At 44.0% G+C, this 18,593-nt stretch overlaps 1 protein-coding gene across 47 annotated transcripts in view; it reads right to left on the reverse strand.

The window, feature by feature from the left end:
• NRXN3 (neurexin 3) overlaps positions 1-18,593 on the reverse strand; it is a 1,517,918-nt gene that overhangs the window by 649,781 nt on the left and 849,544 nt on the right. The window lies entirely within an intron of this gene.

The following is an 18,593-nucleotide window of genomic DNA, read 5'->3' on the forward strand; positions in this document are numbered from 1 at the left end:
AGAGAAAGCTTGGTGCCTGGGAGTCGTGTGCCACTCTGGGCTCTCGCCACACACCGCAAAGGTGAGGACCTTGCTGGGTGTAAATGAAAAGAGCCTAATGATTTTACTTCCTGCTTCAGTCTCCCAAGCCAATATTATTTTACAAAACAGAAACCACAAGAGACAGAAGCAATGCAGCGAGACTGCAGGCCGGATGCAACACAGCTTTTGCCAGCCACTCCAGATGTACTTTTATGTGTAATAATAAGTAGGGACTCAAAAGGTTTGGATGCTTCACCTAGACACCTCAGCCTTGAAAGGCAATACATCTAATGAGAAGGGGATTTCAGTTACCCCTGGGCTTTGGTCAGTTTCTGAAATAATAATACCAACTCACATAGTACCCTCCATCCGAGGAAGCACTTTCCAGACATTAAACCAGTTCAGTTGCATGACACCCCAGGGGATGATTAACCTCATTTTATACATGAGGGGATTGAAGCACAGAGCAATTGGGATTTGCCCAAGATCCCACAGTGGATCAGTAACACAATACAGGATAGAAATTAGGTGTCCTGACTCCCACTGCTGTGCTTTAACCAACCGCCCAACCATGCTTCCTCTCCATATATCATCATTCCTCTGCACCCTCCCATCCTGCTGCCAATGCAGAATTGTTCTCTACTGCACAGACAGTAGCATTTTGCCAAGTCCAATTTTAAATTTGCCAAGTGATGGACCGTCCAACACTTCCCTCAGGGAAATTATTCCACAGCCCGATACATCTCACTACCATATATGCCTTAATTTTTCCCTCTTCTTTCCTTGTACTCTTCTGAATACTCTGTCTCCTTACTTGGTATTACAATCCCCTAATACTTGTAGATTTACATTACCCCCTTCTCCTTCCCAGACACTGCTTAATCAAGCAACACAAAATGAAACCTTCCAACCCTCCTTTTAAAAATAATCCCTTTAGACCCAGACCATTTTTGTTGCTCTTCCTCTGAACTGCCTCTATTTGACCACTAACAGATTAGATCGGGGGTGGGCAAACTACGGCTCGCAGGCCGTGTCCGGCCCATCAGATGTTTTAATCCAGCCCTCAAGCTCCCGCCAGGGAGTGGGGTTGGGGACTTGCCCTGCTCAGAGCGTGCCATGGCTCCGGGCAGCTCCTGGAAGCAGCAGCATGTCCTCCCTCCAGCTCTTATATGTAGGAGCAGCCAGGGGGCTCTGCATGCTGCCCCCACCCCAAGTGTCACCCCCTCAGTTCCCATTGGCAGGGAACCATGGCCAATGGGAGCTGCAAGGGTGGCAACTGCGGACAGAGCAGCATGCAGAGCTGCCTGGCTGGCGCCACGCCTCTGCGTAGGAGCCAGAGAGGGGACATGCCAGCGCTTTCAGGAGCTGCTTGAGGTAAATGCCGCCTGGATCCTGCACCCCAACCCCTGCCCCAGCCCTGATCCCCCTCCCACTTTCTGAACCCCCCGGTCCCAGCCCGGAGCACCTTCCTGCATCCCAAGCCCCTCATCCCTGCTCCACCCCAGAGCCCTCACCCCCAGTCAGAGCCCTCACCCCTTCCTGCATCCCAACCCCAAATTTCGTGAGCATTCATGGCCTGCCATACAATTTCTATACCCTGATGTGCCCCTGAAGCCAAAAAGTTTGCCCACCCCTGGATTAGACAGATCAGTTTAATTCTTTCAGGGTCCATTCTTTAATGCTTGGCTTGGGATCCCCTCTTCTTTCTGGGTGTTGGCATTTTCCTTTTCTGATTCTTGCTCACTGCTGCGAGCCCCAAGCAGATGGACTGCCAGCAGCATACAGAATGGAGAGAGAGCAAGGACCACCACCAACCAATGGCATTAGGACTGCAAATGTTTTAGAGAAGTGGAAATAAAGACAGGCACGTGGAGAAATTTATTTATTTGAATTAGGAAGGAGGTGCTAGATATTGTCCTGCAAATGCTGAGATTATTCGCTCTGTGAGGAAGGCCAGTATCTGCCACTTCCCTTCTAGGCCCCCTTCCCATTTTAGCCCACAGAACTACAGAGAAATAGATGATAGATCCCAGCACTAAACAACAACCATAAACCGCACGTTGTTTCATTGCCTGGCTAAATCAGTGAGAGGCAAATGCGAGTATCAGGAACCCTCAACGTTTCCACTGCGGTCAGGATTAAGCCTCACAAAAGTGGCCATCTCAGCAGAAATATAGAACCGCGGTCTGCCACATTAACATAAAGCAGGGCAGCCAGAAATTATTGCTGCCTCTAATCTCCAAACACTCAGGAGCTGAGCTGCATTCAGTGGAATGACCTGTCCACCATGATGCATTAGCGTTTGCTCACACACACACACACACACACACACACACACACCCCTTCCGTCCCTCTTGAAGTCCAGAGATTTATCCCTCCTGAAATAGAAAGAAGCAATATTTTAACTGCCCCGCCTGCTCCTCTTCCTCTAACCACTCATCAGCGCTGATTGTTGTGGGCACTTGGGCTCCTATTCTGGGTGAAGGTCAAGAAACACTACTATCCAAAGCCTTATTAACAGGTCACTGTTCCTACTGCTGGAAAGAGTTTCCAAAGTCTTTCAGTGCTGTGGTGGCTGCTGCACCTTCTCCTGAATATTAAGAGCATTTCTCCATCACCCGAGGGCTTTGGTTTTGGAATGTGAGCTCCGGAAAGTGTTTTGTCGAACAGGGTGAAGTAAAAGGAGATTTGTCATCATAAAGGAAACACAATGGCTGTAAGGGTGTGAAATATGTAACAGTTTATACAATAGGGTTCAAGCTTGTTTGTAAATACATTTAGCCCCACTAAAGGTCATTTTAGAACAATCTTTCAAGTGCTCTGAATGAGTCTCCTTTCCCCTTGTGTGCATGTCCCTCTTTCTGGGCACATCTAGGCTGGAGCAGGAAGTGACATTTCCAGCTCCGATAGACACTCTCATGCTAGCTCTGCTTGACTTGCCTGCTAAAAACAGAAGCATAGTTGTGGCAGTGCAAGCAGCAGGACACAACAGCCACCCCGAATACACTTTGTGATAAATGAATGTGGGGGAGCTCCCTTTATGGACACCCAGCCAGCTATAAAGTCCCTCTTGGTGGCTGTCAAGGCTGATTCCCCACTCTGGCACTTCGAGTGCAGAAGGTGGTGGCCCGCAAGGATTTTAAAAATTAATAGTGGACACTCTGACCTTGGATGGGTAGATGCTGCCACCACCCAAATACAAACGCCTTGGGACCCAGGGAGACGTACTTGGGAATTCCTTCCTGTGGGGTACCCTCAAGCCCTTTCACCCCCCCTCTGGGGAACTGCTCAGAAAGAAAACAAAGGAAATTAGCTGTTGCCCCCAGCTAATTAAACAGATGCACAAACCTCTTAGAACACCAAAAATCTAGTCCCGTTCTTAAAAATGGTAAATTTTATTAAAAACAAAAAGAAAGAAAATACATCTGGAACTTAGGCTTTTGCTAGATTTTAAAAGAGCAATTCCAAAAATTAAGCATCCAAAATAGCTGTCTTGGGGAGTTCAGCTTAAAGGTTACAAGCAAACAAAAGCATTTGGTGTTAGCACAGAGGAGTCCACAAGCCAATAAGAAATAAAAGAAATAACCTAATTGCATCTTTCTAACCATTCCTAATCTACTTACACATTTGGGGATTCCAAATAAGTAGATCTAGTATGATCTGATGATCTATGATCATACCTGGCTTAAAATTTCTCATAGCGGAACTGCTCCCTGTTCCCTTCTTTCCCATAGAACAACAACAGAGAGAAAGGGGATTTTTTTTCCCCATTTTAAAAAGTTCTAGCCCTCTCATTGGCTCTTTTGGTCAGGTGCCCACTCCCTTTCCTTTACCTGGGGGACTTTGTTAACCCTTTACAGGTAAAGCAAGCAGAGAACAGCCACCAAGAGGGACTTCATAGCTAACTGGCTGGCGGGGTGTCCATAAAAGGGAGCTCCCCCCTCCTTCATTTATCACACACTCCCATCTGAGATGGTGTGGCTAGCTTGTCCTGTCACCCACGCCCTAAGCAGCTACACTTCTATTTTTAGCAGGATACCTTGAACATAGCTAGCACAGATACGTCCACCTAAGCTAGAAATTACACCTCCAGCCTCAGTGTAAACAAACCCTCTGGCTCTCTCCCTCTCCCACAGCGTCTCATCACTACACCAAGGCCGTCTACACACAAACTTGTCTACAGCTAAACCAGTGCAAACCACCATGTGGAAACCCTTATTTCAGTTTCAGAGTGTCTTATTTTGACTGAATTTAAATTTTCTCTTAACTGGTTTAAGTTAAAGCGAAGTAAGCTTGGATTAAATAGAAATGAGCGCATCAGTTTAACTAAATTGATTTTAAATCACCCTTTAAGTTAAACTGCTGCAACACTGCATGTAGAAAAGCCCTCAGGCAGAATGTTGATCCTTCAGAAAGGCTGACAAAGGCTTGCTTAATTAATAAATAATACTAACAAATATAACAGGAAAGAAAGCAGTAGTGGTAGTAAATAATGCAGCATCTATTATCACGATAAAGACCATGAGTTGGTGGACAGCTAATATTATGGTCCCTGCCATTAAATCTTTCTGCACATTTCCCTGATGCTGGTAGCCTGACTCAGACCCAGCTCGACGTGTGTGGTTGTTGCTTCCTTTTTTTTTTTTTAATGAAAAATGGTGACCAACAACGGGAACTAAACCCATGAGTCTGTATGTCATATTACCACAGTGCCACTATGTTACCTCCACAGCATCACTCCTTAGTTGCTGAACAGTGAGCATGCAGAGAATCTGTGCTAGCACTGGGGAGGAATGCGGCTACAAATCTTCCAAAGGACTTAGCAGAATTAGTACTAGCGACTAATAATCATACTTAGGGCTTTTTATTTAGCACTTGACTCTAGCAAAGTGCTGCACAAACAAACAGAATTGTTAATCATATAATCATAGGACTGGAAGGGACCTCGAGTGGTCATCTAGTCCAGCCCCTGCACTCAAGGCAGGACTAAGTATTAACTAGACCATCCTTGACATGTGTTTAACCAACCTGCTCTTAAAAATCTCCAATGATGGAGATTCCACAACCTCCCTAAGCAATTTATTCCAGTGCTTAACCACCTTGACAGTTAGGAAGTTTTTCCTAATGTCCAACCTAAACCTCCTTTGCTGCAATTTAATAATAATTTGACCTGGGCCACATTAAGTAGCAGGGTCAGTAAAAGGAGAAGCCCCAAAAGTTTGGTTCAGCAAGATCTATCTCCCTATTAAGAGTATCCCAACAGCCCGTTAGACGCCCCCCCCAACACTAAAGGGTTAAATTCGAAAAGGAAATTGATTATACTCAACTCTAGCTCAACCTACAGTTTCACACTCGATCCACCATCTCAAAGTAGTTAGATGCTCCTGCTAAAGTGATCAGCAGTGAAATAGCTAACTATGTTGATGTCTAAAAAGTTGTCATTAGGCTCTGGAGTTAACACTAGTTCAAATGAATGGGAGCAGTTCACATCTCTCAGAACTATTGCTTCAGGCTCTTGGTGTCTTCATCCATGGGCTTGGCAAAAATTAATTGACAAGGCCAACTGAGAAGTGCAGTAAGACATGCCAGCAAATACCCTCTCAAACCCCATCTCTACCTTCACAGACATACACAGTTCTCTTCCTCCCAGCAGACTACATGACAAGCTTTACCTACACCAGCAACACACCTACTGGGAGGTGTGATAGCCTGAAGTCATACCTGCTGAAGTTTATGAAGGCCCTTGTATTCCAGGTGAGAGATCTCCCCTTTCCATTTCACTTTTAAGCCAATCAAGTACAACATCGCCTGTATAGGAAGTCCATCCAGAAGGGCTACATGCTTCCTATCACTTCCTAATAGCAAGACATCAAGACAGCCCTAGGTCATCCTGTTCCAGATAACATTTTCATTTAGGGCTTGTTTACCTAGGGAAATTTACTGGAATAGTTATACCATCACAAAGAGGAGGGGGACTGGCAGTCTATGTCAAAAATGGCATTACCTGTTTTTGAGTCACTGATAACTTGGAAAAAAATAATCGTGAATGCTTATGGTTCAATGTCCTAAGAGATAAAGCACAAGATGGGGTACTAGTTGGTGTCTGCTAAAGACTACCAAATCACATGAGGGAACAGGATAACTGCTTCCTTACACACCAATCTACAACACGTAGAAAAAAAAAAGCTGCAAGATCATAGAGGACTTCAATTTGAGTGACATATGATGGAGGGCTCATGCTGTCAGTAATAAAACATCCTTGTAATCTCTAAACATAAGATGAAAATTTACTAACCTAAAAAGTGTTGCAGCTAACATGGAGGAAATCTATATTAGACCTTGTCCTAACAGATAAGGAGGAACTGATCACAGAACTAAAGATTAATGGTAGCTTAGGTATAAGTGATCATGACCTGATAACATTATAATGTACAAGCAAAATAAAGTCCAGACCACTGGTATATATACTTGGTGCTTTAGTAGGGCCAACTTTATAAAGCTGAAAACAGTTATGAGCCAAATCAGCAGGGAGGAAGAATTTAATCAGAAAAACGTGAATGATAATTGATAATCATTTAAGAACACCTTACTAGATGCCCAAAAAGTCACAATCCAGGAAAAAACATTGTAGTTGTTGTTTTAACTAGACAGCAACAACAACAAACTATCTGGTTTAAAAGGGAAGTGAAGGCAGCTGTAAAGTATAAACTAAAATAAAATGTAACAAATGGAAGAAATGGAAAGTTGATAGTAATGAATATAAATCAGAAGTTAGAAATTGTAGAAAATTGATAAGGGAAGCAAATTTATGGCCAGCAGAGTTAAGGACAATAAGAAGGATATTTGAATGAATCCTGACAACGATGGTGGTACATCAGTCCACATGGAATTGGTAAAATTATTAATAAAAGGCAGAATTGTTCAATACAATTTCTATTTTGTATTTGGCAAAAAAACAGACAACATACTCTCATGGTATGGTGATAACACTCTTTCCATTCATCAAGTACCTCTGAAGGATATTAAACAGAAGCTACTAAAATAGGACATTTTTAAATTAGCAGGTCCAGATAATTTGCATCCAAAAGTTTTAAAAGAGCTGTCTGAGGAACTCACTGGACCATAAATATTGATTTTCAATAAGTCTTGGAGCACTGGGGAAGTTCCAGAAAACTGAAAGAAAGCTAATGTGCCAATTTTTAAAAAGAATAAATGGGATGATCCAGGTAATTATAGACCTATTTATCCTGACATTGATCCCAGACAAAATAATGGAGCAAGTGATACAAGACTTGATTTAAAAAGAACTAAAGGGTAATGTAATTAATGTAAATCAACATGATTGTATGGAAAAAGGATAATTTCAAACTAACTTGATATTTTTATGAGGTTACAATTTGTTTGATAAAGGTAACAGTGTTAATGTAATGTACTTAGGCTCCTCTAAGGTGTCTGACTAGGGACTACATGATATTTTTATTAAAAAACTAGAAAGATATAAAATTAACAAGGCACACAGTAAATGGATTAAAAACTGGCTAACTGATAGATCTCAAAATGTAACTGTAAATGGGGATTCTTCAATGAGCAGGTGTGTTTCCAGGGGTCCCACAGGGATGGGTTCTTGGCCCTATGCTATTTAATATTTTTATCAGTGACTTGGAAGTAAATTTAAAGTCATCACTGATAAAGTTAGCAATGTCACAAAAATGTGGTGAGTGGTAAATAATGAAGAGGATAAGTCACTGATTCAGAGCTAACTGGATCACTTGGTAAAACTGGGTGCAAGCAAACAATAATACACCTAAAGGTCAATGTACACGTTTATGAACAAAGAACGTAGGCCATACTCACAGGATGGAGAACTCTACCCTGGGAAGCAGTGACTTTTAAAAAGATTTGGGGGTCATGGTGGATAATCAGCTGAACATAAGTTCCCAATGTGACACTGTGGCCAAGATTATGCAATGCATGAACAGGGGAATCTCGAGTAGGAGTACAGAGGTTATTTTACCCACAGGCGCTGCTTCCAATTTTCCCCCAGGGGTTCTTAACCCCCTCACAGCCCCAGACCCCTCCCCACTCCACCCCTTCCCCCAAGCCCTCACCCGCCCCGCCTCTTCCTGCCCCATCCCCTGAGTGCACTCTGTCCCTGCTCCTCTCCCTCCCTTCCAGGGCCTCCTGCATGCCGTGGAACAGCTGATCTGCAGCGGGCAGGAGGTGCTGGGAGGGAGGGCGAGGAGTTGATTAGGGCTGCTGGTGGGTGGGAGGCACTGGGGTAGGGAGGAGCTTGGCTGCCAGTGAGTGCTAAGCACCCGCCAATTATGATTTTACCTCAGTGTTTGACACTGGTGTAACCGCTGCTGGAATACGGTGTCCAGTTCTGGGGCCCACAATTTAAGAAGGATGTTGATAAATTGGAGAGGGTTCAGAGAAGAGCCACAAGAATGATTAGAAAACATGCCTGATAGTGACTGACTGAAAGAGCTCAATCTATTAAGCTTAACAAAGAGAAGGTTAAGTGGTGACTTGATTACAGTCATTAAGTACCTATACTGGGAGCACATATTTGATAACGGGCTCTTTAATGCAGCAGAGAAAGGTATAATATGATCCAATCACTGGAAATTGAAGCTAGACAAATTCAGACTGGAAATAAGATATACGTTTTTAACAGTCGGAGTAATTATAGTGAAATAATTATTATAACTATGCTGGTCAATTTTCCCTTGTAGACAACCCTTTATTCTGGAATAAAGGTGCCTTTTTCCAATTTAGCTTATGTCATTTTGGAAGCAGTATCAGCCAAACTGGAACAAGACACTCTTATTCCAGAGTAAACGTGTCCACATGGAGAGTTATACTGATATAACTATAGCCCCATAATTACGCTGGTAAATTCCCCCTTGTAGAAAACGTATTAGTCATTGCAGTTACTTCTGTCCCCTCTTGAAATGAATGCAATGCTGGTGTTAGGTGCCAGACTGAAGTCCCAATACAGAATAGGTACACCATGAGAACAAGCTTCTCCAAAACTGCCCCACCTTAGCCTTCACCTGAACAGCCCCACCTTGGCTGAGACAGGACTTCAGTGAAATTCAGGGTGCTCCGCACCTCACATGGGATCAGACCCTTAGAATTCAGCTGAGCTACTGGGTAGCTATAAATACTTTCAGATGCTACTTCCCAGGGCCACTCTTGAATTAGAATCCTAGAGTGGAAAGTCTCCATAGCGTGTGTGTGTGTGGAGGGGTGTGTGTTTGTTTTAAGCTACTGCTTTCTCTTTTTCATTTCCCTCCATGTAAAAAAAACAAAAACAAAACAAAAAACAGAGATCAGACAAATTCATCACAACAAGGAACAGTTTTGGCCCCACACAAGATGCCTGAGCTTTCAGGCAACCCTGCTGTGCCAAATGTCGGCAGCCTGTGCTGCCCAAGGAGTCCCCCATTCCTGGTAATTATGTATTTGGGCCGCAATGCTATAACACTGGCTTAGGGCAATCTCTTCTCTTAAGAAAGAAAAGAAAAATCAATCAGAGTGAGCTGTGGCTCGACAGGTCTGCTGTAAAGCCCAGCCATGTAGAAAATAAAGCAGCAGCCGCACTACAGGATCGAGAAGACAGGGTTAGCAAACTGCATCATCGGACACAATTATCTCTTTGGGGAAAAAAACCCCAAACATCACAGATATATAACAAAAAACTAGATTCAGCTCTGGGATGCTGGGAAGCATCGTTCTATGGCCACATACTGCTCCTGGGGCATCTGCTACCTTCCTGACAGGCCTGCTAATCCTTCTCCTCCAACAGACTCACTATAGACTATGTCAGGCCTCAGGTTTGCAGAAGGAAAAGGGGGAATCAACGTGGGAAAGAATCAAGCTTGGGTGACTCCCTTTCCTCATCATTCCTTCCCATCCTTTGGGAGGAGTCATATTGCCAAACCCATGATAGGGTCTCTGCTTTTCTCAGTTTATTCCGCAAGGCATAGCAATTCCATCACAGGTCCAAGTGGGGAAAGTTTGTCATGGCATCAATATGCAGCATCCTAATTGTCAGTAGGAGATGGGCCCAAATCAAATCCCCAAATTCAAAGACACCCCAAATTTTAAGAAACAGGGGTGTTGAAATGTGATCTGGATCTGAATTTAGCAGCTTGCCCCTCTTCTTATGATGAGCCAAACTAAAGCCTCCAGTTCTGAAATGGAAACGACACACACACACATAATACAGACACAGATTTAAGTTTTGCATCTTTGATGACTCTCTAATCACAAGAACATAAGAACATAAGAATGGCCGTACTGGGTCAGACCAAAGGTCCATCTAGCCCAGTATCTGTCTACCGACAGTGGCCAATGCCAGGTGCCCCAGAGGGAGTGAACCTAACAGGCAATGATCAAGTAATCTCTCTCCTGCCATCCATCTCCATCCTCTGCCGAACAGAGGCTAGGGACACCATTCTTACCCATCCTGGCTAATAGCCATTTATGGACTTAGCCACCATGAATTTATCCAGTTCCCTTTTAAACATTGTTATAGTCCTAGCCTTCACAACCTCCTCAGGTAAGGAGTTCCACAAGTTGACTTTGCGCTGCGTGAAGAAGAACTTCCTTTTATTTGTTTTAAACCTGCTGCCTATTAATTTCATTTGGTGACCCCTAGTTCTTGTATTATGGGAATAAGTAAATAACTTTTCCTTATCCACTTTCTCAACATCACTCATGATTTTATATACTTCTATCATATCCCCCCTTAGTCTCCTCTCTTCCAAGCTGAAGAGTCCTAGCCTCTTTAATCTTTCCTCGTATGGGACCCTCTCCAAACCCCTAATCATTTTAGTTGCCCTTTTCTGAACCTTTTCTAGTGCTAGAATATCTTTTTTGAGGTGAGAAGACCACATCTGTACACAATATTCGAGATGTGGGCGTACCATGGATTTATATAAGGGCAATAATATATTCTCAGTCTTATTCTCTATCCCCTTTTTAAATGATTCCTAACATCCTGTTTGCTTTTTTGACCGCCTCTGCACACTGCGTGGACATCTTCAGAGAAATATCCACGATGACTCCAAGATCTTTTTCCTTACTCGTTGTAGCTAAATTAGCCCCCATCATATTGTATGTATAGTTGGGGTTATTTTTTCCAATGTGCATTACTTTACATTTATCTACATTAAATTTCATTTGCCATTTTGTTGCCCAATCACTTAGTTTTGTGAGATCTTTTTGAAGTTCTTCACAATCTGCTTTGGTCTTAACTATCTTGAGCAGTTTAGTATCATCTGCAAACTTTGCCACCTCACTGTTTACCCCTTTCTCCAGATCATTTATGAATAAATTGAATAGGATTGGTCCTAGGACTGACCCTTGTGGAACACCACTAGTTACCCCTCTCTATTCTGAGAATTTACCATTTATTCCTACCCTTTTTTCCCTGTCTTTTAACCAGTTCTCAGTCCATGAAAGGACCTTCCCTTTTATCCCATGACAGCTTAATTTACGTAAGAGCCTTTGGTGAGGGACCTTGTCAAAGGCTTTCTGGAAATCTAAGTACACTATGTCCACCGGATCCCCCTTGTCCACATGTTTGTTGACCCCTTCAAAAAACTCTAAGAGATTAGTAAGACACAATTTCCCTTTACAGAAACCATGTTCACTATTGCTCAACAGTTTGTGTTTTTCTATGTGTCTGACAATTTTATTTTTAACTATTGTTTCAACTAATTTGCCCGGTACCGACGTTAGACTTACCGGTCTGTAATTGACGGGATCACCTCTAGAGCCCTTTTTAAATATTCGCGTTACATTAGCTAACTTCCAGTCATTGGGTACCGAAGCTGATTTAAAGGACAGGTTACAAACCTTAGTTAATAGTTTCGCAACTTCACATTTGAGTTCTTTCAGAACTCTTGGGTGAATGCCATCTGGTCCCGGTGACTTGTTAATGTTGAGTTTATCAATTAATTCCAAAACCTCCTCTAGTGACACTTCAATCTGTGACAGTTCCTCAAATTTGTCACCTACAAAAGCCGGCTCAGGTTTGGGAATCTCCCTAACATCCTCAGCCGTGAAGACTGAAGCAAAGAATCCATTAGTGTCTCTGCAATGACTTTATCATCTTTAAGTGCTCCTTTTGTATTTCGATCGTCAAGGGGCCCCACTGGTTGTTTAGCAGGCTTCCTGCTTCTGATGTACTTAAAAAACATTTTGTTATTACCTTTGAAGTTTTTGGCTAGCCGTTCTTTTTAGTTTCTTTTTCAATCACAACACAACACCCTTCTCCTCCCAGCAAAGTTACTCCTGGAGAAAATCTGCACCTTTGCGGTGCAGCAGAAAAAAGCCCCCCTCCCACAGATTCCCTTTGCTTCCTTGCAGAAAATGGTTTCTGTGTGAAAGCAAAGAGAAGCTGCACCAGTGCTCACTCCCCCCCGGGGGGAGAGGTAAATCCCTCGGGGGAGGGGGATCTGGGGATGCCTCACAGCACCCAGGGATGTTAGTCCCAGCTGGGTGGGGGGGAGGACAAGAATGGAGATGGAGTTCCCCCTCCCCCTTTCCTGCACAGAGCAGCCTGGGCTGGGTTAGATCAACCCCCAGAAGCTTCCCCTGGCTGCAGGAAGCTCTGCACTACAGTGTATGTGTGTGTTTGGGGGGAAGGTTTGGTGGGAGGGGGTCTGGGTGCAGGGGGTGTGAGGTTCGGTGGGATCCAGGTGTGTGTGGGGGGGGCTCAGTTGGGGGGGTCAGTTGCAGAGGGGTCTGGGTTGGCTGGACAGGGTAAGCAGCTCCCCGTACAGTGATCTCCTCCCCCCACCCAAGCACCCGAACCCCCCCACCAAGCCACCCCACATCAGGAACACCCCTCAGCCAGAACCCCTTCACTGAGCCCCCCAAGCCTACCCGCTGAGCCTCCCCCTCTGCATTGGGAGCCTCCCCACACCCAATCCCCACCCCACTGAGCCCCAACCAGCTGCACCGTGACACCCCATCCAGCCCCACTCCTCCAGCCCCCTTGCCCCACTGAGCTCTAACCACCTTCACTTAGACTCCCCTGCAGGGTCATTCTCCCTGCACCCAGAACCCCTCGCCGAGCCCCTGTGCATCCAGAGTCCTCCCCAGGCCTCCTTCCGAGCTGCCCGCACCCAGATTGTGCCACAGAGAACCCTAGTATGCTTGAGGGAATTCTTCGACAAAAAATTAAAAATTTTAAAATTCTGTAAAGTATCATGTTACTTTGACAAATCAAATATGCAGAATTTTAAAATATTGTGCACAGAATTTTAAATATTTTGGTGCAATTTTTTTTTAACTTTTTGGCACAGAATTCACTCAGGAGTACAAAGTAAATTCAGATCCACCCTATGTTCCACAAAGCACTTCTTGCGGAACACAGGGCAGGACCCAAAGGAAACAAGCAGGCTAGTGTACTTCCAGAGTAGGACCTACATCTGGACTCTGGAATGGAAAGAACCTTCCTGTACCTCACCCTTATTCTAAACTGAATCACCATCTTTCCCTGCTTATTCATTCCTTTGGAAAAGTGAGGAAACCTTTGTGATGCTTGTACACTTTTGCCTGGCGCCATGAGTCCATTAATTGCTATGGTACCTTCCCTGCTGCAGGCAGGTATTACCTTTCACCAAGTGTCCCCTACACACACTACCATTCAGTACATCCACCCAGTCACTTCTTACCTCTTCTGTCTCCTTCAGCATTGGGAATACTTGGCTGCATAACCACAGTCATGAGGTTGTGGACAGCTCCTAGTGCTGTCAAACCTGGTGTTAATCGGATGCAGGCATCACTGTGCCCCAGAACTTTTATGGCTGTGATGAACACTGGGTAGCACTGAAGTATCGGCGTTTATTTCTATTTGTATTTATTGCTTTCAAGTGCTTCCTTAGTGCCTTAGAGAACCATTTACAGGACTGAAATTACACAAAATCATGTCTTCGCAAGATATTTCAGTTCCTGAATAGTGGAAATAAAAAGACCTCACATCTCCCAACTGGCCGGGAGGCACAGACCATGCAAAACTAACACAAATACAGAGACAGCGGAATGTATCTGGGCTCCTCCACAGCCCTGCTGCTCATTTCTACCCATGCCTGTTTTTTTGAGCACTTTCTAGCAGGTGCACAGTTCTTCATTTGTCACAATGCATATCTTTTTGCTTACTTGTGCAGAGAGGGTGAGACAGAGACGGGAACTGCAACAAAGACAGCCTATAAAGAATAGAAAACAATGGATAATCCTAAAGGATGGGGGAATCTGTTTGACAGATAGGCAAAGAGACTGTCTGGCTAGTTTTCATGACCCCAGCAAAGGACCCATGACACTGCAAAGGAGTTCAAACTAGCTTCAGCAGCTGTGATGGGTGAAGGGCAGTTTAGCCTCTACTGGATCTGCTTTGTAACTGGTAACGGATCAAGAAATGAGGGTTCCATTCTGTTTACTAAACACATTAAAGGGATCAATAGCAGCATTTTGTTCAGTTGAGCACCACCATCATTAACATAGGAGTGTTCCTTGCAGAGTATCCCATCTAAGTATTGATACAGCCTGACCCTGCTTAGCTTATAAGTCACAGTGCAAAACTATAGCTACACGTCTTCCCAGGAAACAAAGGTGAATGTTAAAATCAACTGAAACTGTAGGAGGTGTTTAAAGAGGTGCAATGCCGCAATCTTTATTTCTCTACTCTTGCAAAGATCAGATCTGGCCTGCCCCAGGTCAGTCAGTAGGCTTGCCAGCTTTACACTCACCTGAAGCAATACTACTTTGATGCATTGCAATTGCAATACGATGAATTGGATCCCTTTCCAGAGAAATGTGATCACACTGTGTTATGAGATGATCATGTTTCACTGGGCCCAAAAGATACCATAGACCTCATGAGTATCTTCAGAGCAGTGGAATTGTGCTGACAAAGTAAGCACAAAGTCAGGAAGATCACAGGTATACTGAGGCAGGTAGCAACCATAGGTGGGTACTGAGATGGCCTGTTGTGGTGACAGCAAGCAAACAGGAAAGGAGACAGAACCTTTCTACACTGTGCAACTTCCCTCTTCATAGGTCCCCACGGAAGGAACTAGTATAGGTAGCTCTATGGAAGCTGCTGTGCCTGCCTCTCTCTCTCTCTCACATACACAAGCACACTCCACAAGCCCTTTGGAAGTGCTGACAGTCAGTCTGTGTGGCCTGCAGGATGCCAGAATTGCCCTCCTGTGGCCTTTTCCTTTTACACTCCAATGCACTGCAACTGAAGCAAAAGCCCCCATTAGCTGCAGATCGGCAGGCTGCAGATTCACCAGCGCAACAGGTAGAGGAATAAATAATGGAAGGCAACACATGTCTGAGAGAAACTGGGGAGAGAAAACGGCTTCGCACAAGGCAAAGGAAAATGGCAACATGGTAAATAAGACAGCTGAGATGAATACAAGTGTCACCTGTCCATGCACAAATCACTAACAGCTGGGACACAGTGATATGTTATGATACGCTCCCAGGGATGTATTTTTCTGTAATCCACACTAAATATTGTGATGCTTCCAGGAATACCCAGATTTGCGAGGCACCTCGCTACCACCTGCTCTTAGCGTGAGCAAGCCTTGTCTATGACTGCCTAGGGACAGTTCCCTGACTCCACCAGCCAGAGGCAACACAAGTACTCTCCTCTCAGCCCATGCAGGCTCCACTGTCTCTCTGCAGATAAACAATGGGCACACTGCAAACCCAACCCTCCCACTCCCACGCTCCCAACGTCCCCCTGCAGTGTCCAGCCCTTGTTCCAATGGGCTCTCACAAAATTTGCAGCTCTGCGACTCCCAAAGGAACAGTACACCCCAGTTTAGCAGTTCCAGCTCTCCACTCAAATCCACTTAGATTTGTATAGAGTGAAAACAAGTAAAAGTTTATTTAACGAAGAACGGAGGTTTGAGGAACAAGTAGACTTAATGGAAACAAAAAGTTACATATAAAATAAAATCATAACCCACTTTCTAGAGCCTAAACTTAACACACAGGACATTCTCCCATCTTATAAAGGTTGGCTCACCTGAAGTTTTTCTCCCAGCATTAAAACAGTCAGATCAGCTGTGATCCTCCATTCATAAGACAAGCCAGCTGGTAGTTTATGCCCTAGCTATAGGATCCCTGGGTGTACCTCTGCACTCCCAGATGTAGTTCCAATGATCCATCATCTTCACTTGTAAACTGGGTATGTCCTGCTGCTTGTTTTTCCCTGTAGAGAATCTCCTCTGGAGACTTTTCAATTTCTTGATTAGCATTTTGTTCAGACGTAAATTGTGAAGTATACAATACTCAATTTACATACAGCCAGATAGGTAAGCATCTCCAAACTGAAAGAAACTTATCACCTTCCGGTGACCAGCCCCAACTCTCATACTACAAGAGCATAATTTTCGGTATATGTACTTAACTCCTTACGTATTATCTGTACGTACATTATGATAATCAGTGTGACACAAGCTTTTAGTACAGACCTTATATGACACTCTTTGATGAACTGTTAAATAGAGACCAGACCCGGGGATCCCTGAAACCTTTATGTACCCCGTGCCCTATGCCAGTTGGCACCAAGAGGTACCTGGGTCAGACATACTATGCAGTGGGAGTAGGGGAGATGCTCAGGGGAGCTCTTATGGATGTTCATCCATGACCATTGCTGATTAATGCCTAGAACTTTTTGAATTTAGACTGACAACTGCAGGAGGTAGCTAAGGGTGTACAGTACTGCATTATCAATACACAGTGCAGTCAGTCCCTAAAAAATTACATATGTGAGACCTGAGAAAAAGGATTCCCAATGAGGTGAGCACAGCATGCTGCCACTGGCTCTGCTGCACAGGGAAGGGAGCTGCGCCAGATTGAAGGACAAGCACTACAGTTCCATTGCTAGGACCCCAGCTCCTGGAATTACTCAGTGAGCTCAGAATCTTAGTTTTCATTTTAAAAACCTATTTCTTGTGGATGCAAATAAAAGCTTGAAACTCTGACTCAAGTGTAAGAGATGCTTGCCTGACTCTGAAGAGAGCCTGAAGTAATAGTTCCAAGAACTGTGACCTGCCCCATTGACCTTAACTCTGAAACTTGTGCCACCTTAAGAAGAAAAGGGGTCATGGTATGGGGATGAGGCTGCTCTGGAGGAGACAAGGCCAATTGGCTGAGCTGGCAGAACTGCTGCTTTCAGAGCACAAGAATCCTGGTTTGCGTCTCAGCCAGTTAATGAGTGGGAAATCTACAAGTCCAACCACAGAGTCAATTTGTTTAAAAATCTGAACGAACGTTCAGTGAAAAGATTTTGCTGCACTCGTCCAACTCTGAAACCGGAAACACACATGACTAATGCTAATTACTAATGCAAGATGGGAAATGCTGGTGGACAAAGGACACCTGTATCTTTAAATGTAAATATTTGAGGTTGTTTGGTTAATGTACCCTGTTGTAGCTATGTTCCTCAAGATGGTTGTTACGTGTACTGCAGAAAGAGCCTCAGACTTCATCCACATTGTAGCACAAACTGAATTAAGGAGCCACATTAAAATTTGGTCCAGCTAAATTGATTTCAAACTTGGTTTGGTCAGTTGGTGAGGACAAGGTGTTGGGCCTTGCCTAAACTCGACTTGATGGGTAAATCTTCCACTAATGTGCTACTATGAGTCAGCTGCATGGCGGACAGGTGCACTATTGTAGACATGTCACCAGCTTGTATCAGCATTGTATCTATCATCTAGACTTGTTCTGACAGGGATGAAATAAACCTGGTGCTTATCTATACTAGCACTCTTGCTATTGTTGGCAGTGGAGCGATAGTGGTGCCAATTTAATGGTAAGAGATTTCCCAGAAAAGTCTAATGTAGACACAGCCAAAGGGTGCAGAATCATGTTAAAAATAGTATCTAGCCACAGATTTTAAACATGATTCAGCCTCATCTATAACAGAGTTTGTCTACATTAAAACACTTCAGAGTCATAATTCGCTACCAATGCAACTATGGAGATTGTAGTAATGGTGGGAGTTATAGACAGGGCTCGTGCATTTTTACTAGCATGTCATCTAACCTCATATGATTTGTAACCACCACATGTGATCTGACTGTGTTTGCAGCGCTTTCAAATTTGTTTTCTGCAAATGTTCCAGTTAACAAGGTTTGCTAGTAGAACATTTGACTATTCCCCAGAAGCACATTTTAAATGGCACACTAACCAAGACAATGCAAATCTGGATATTCACAGTGAAGTCTACAGGGGAATAATCCTCTAAGAAATATTTGCTGCAGAAATTCCCAAAGAATTTGGAATAATTAGTGGATTCAAGAATTTCACAATCTCTGTGAGGACAGAAAAAGAGGTGAATTTAGGTGAACACATTGTTCATTATGAATTATCCTTGCAGCTCTAGGTAAAGATGAAATCCTTGGTGTCTGTCTCGACTGTTATTCTGTATAAAATCATTGGGTCTGTTCACCACCGTCATTTCCTTGAATCTGCTTACAAATTGTTTGTCCCTGAAGGTGGTTCCAAAGGGTAGTCTAGACTGGACCTTAGCC

The sequence above is a fragment of the Mauremys mutica genome, chromosome 4, assembly GCF_020497125.1.
Source record: "Mauremys mutica isolate MM-2020 ecotype Southern chromosome 4, ASM2049712v1, whole genome shotgun sequence".
Classification (NCBI taxonomy): Eukaryota; Metazoa; Chordata; order Testudines; family Geoemydidae; genus Mauremys; species Mauremys mutica.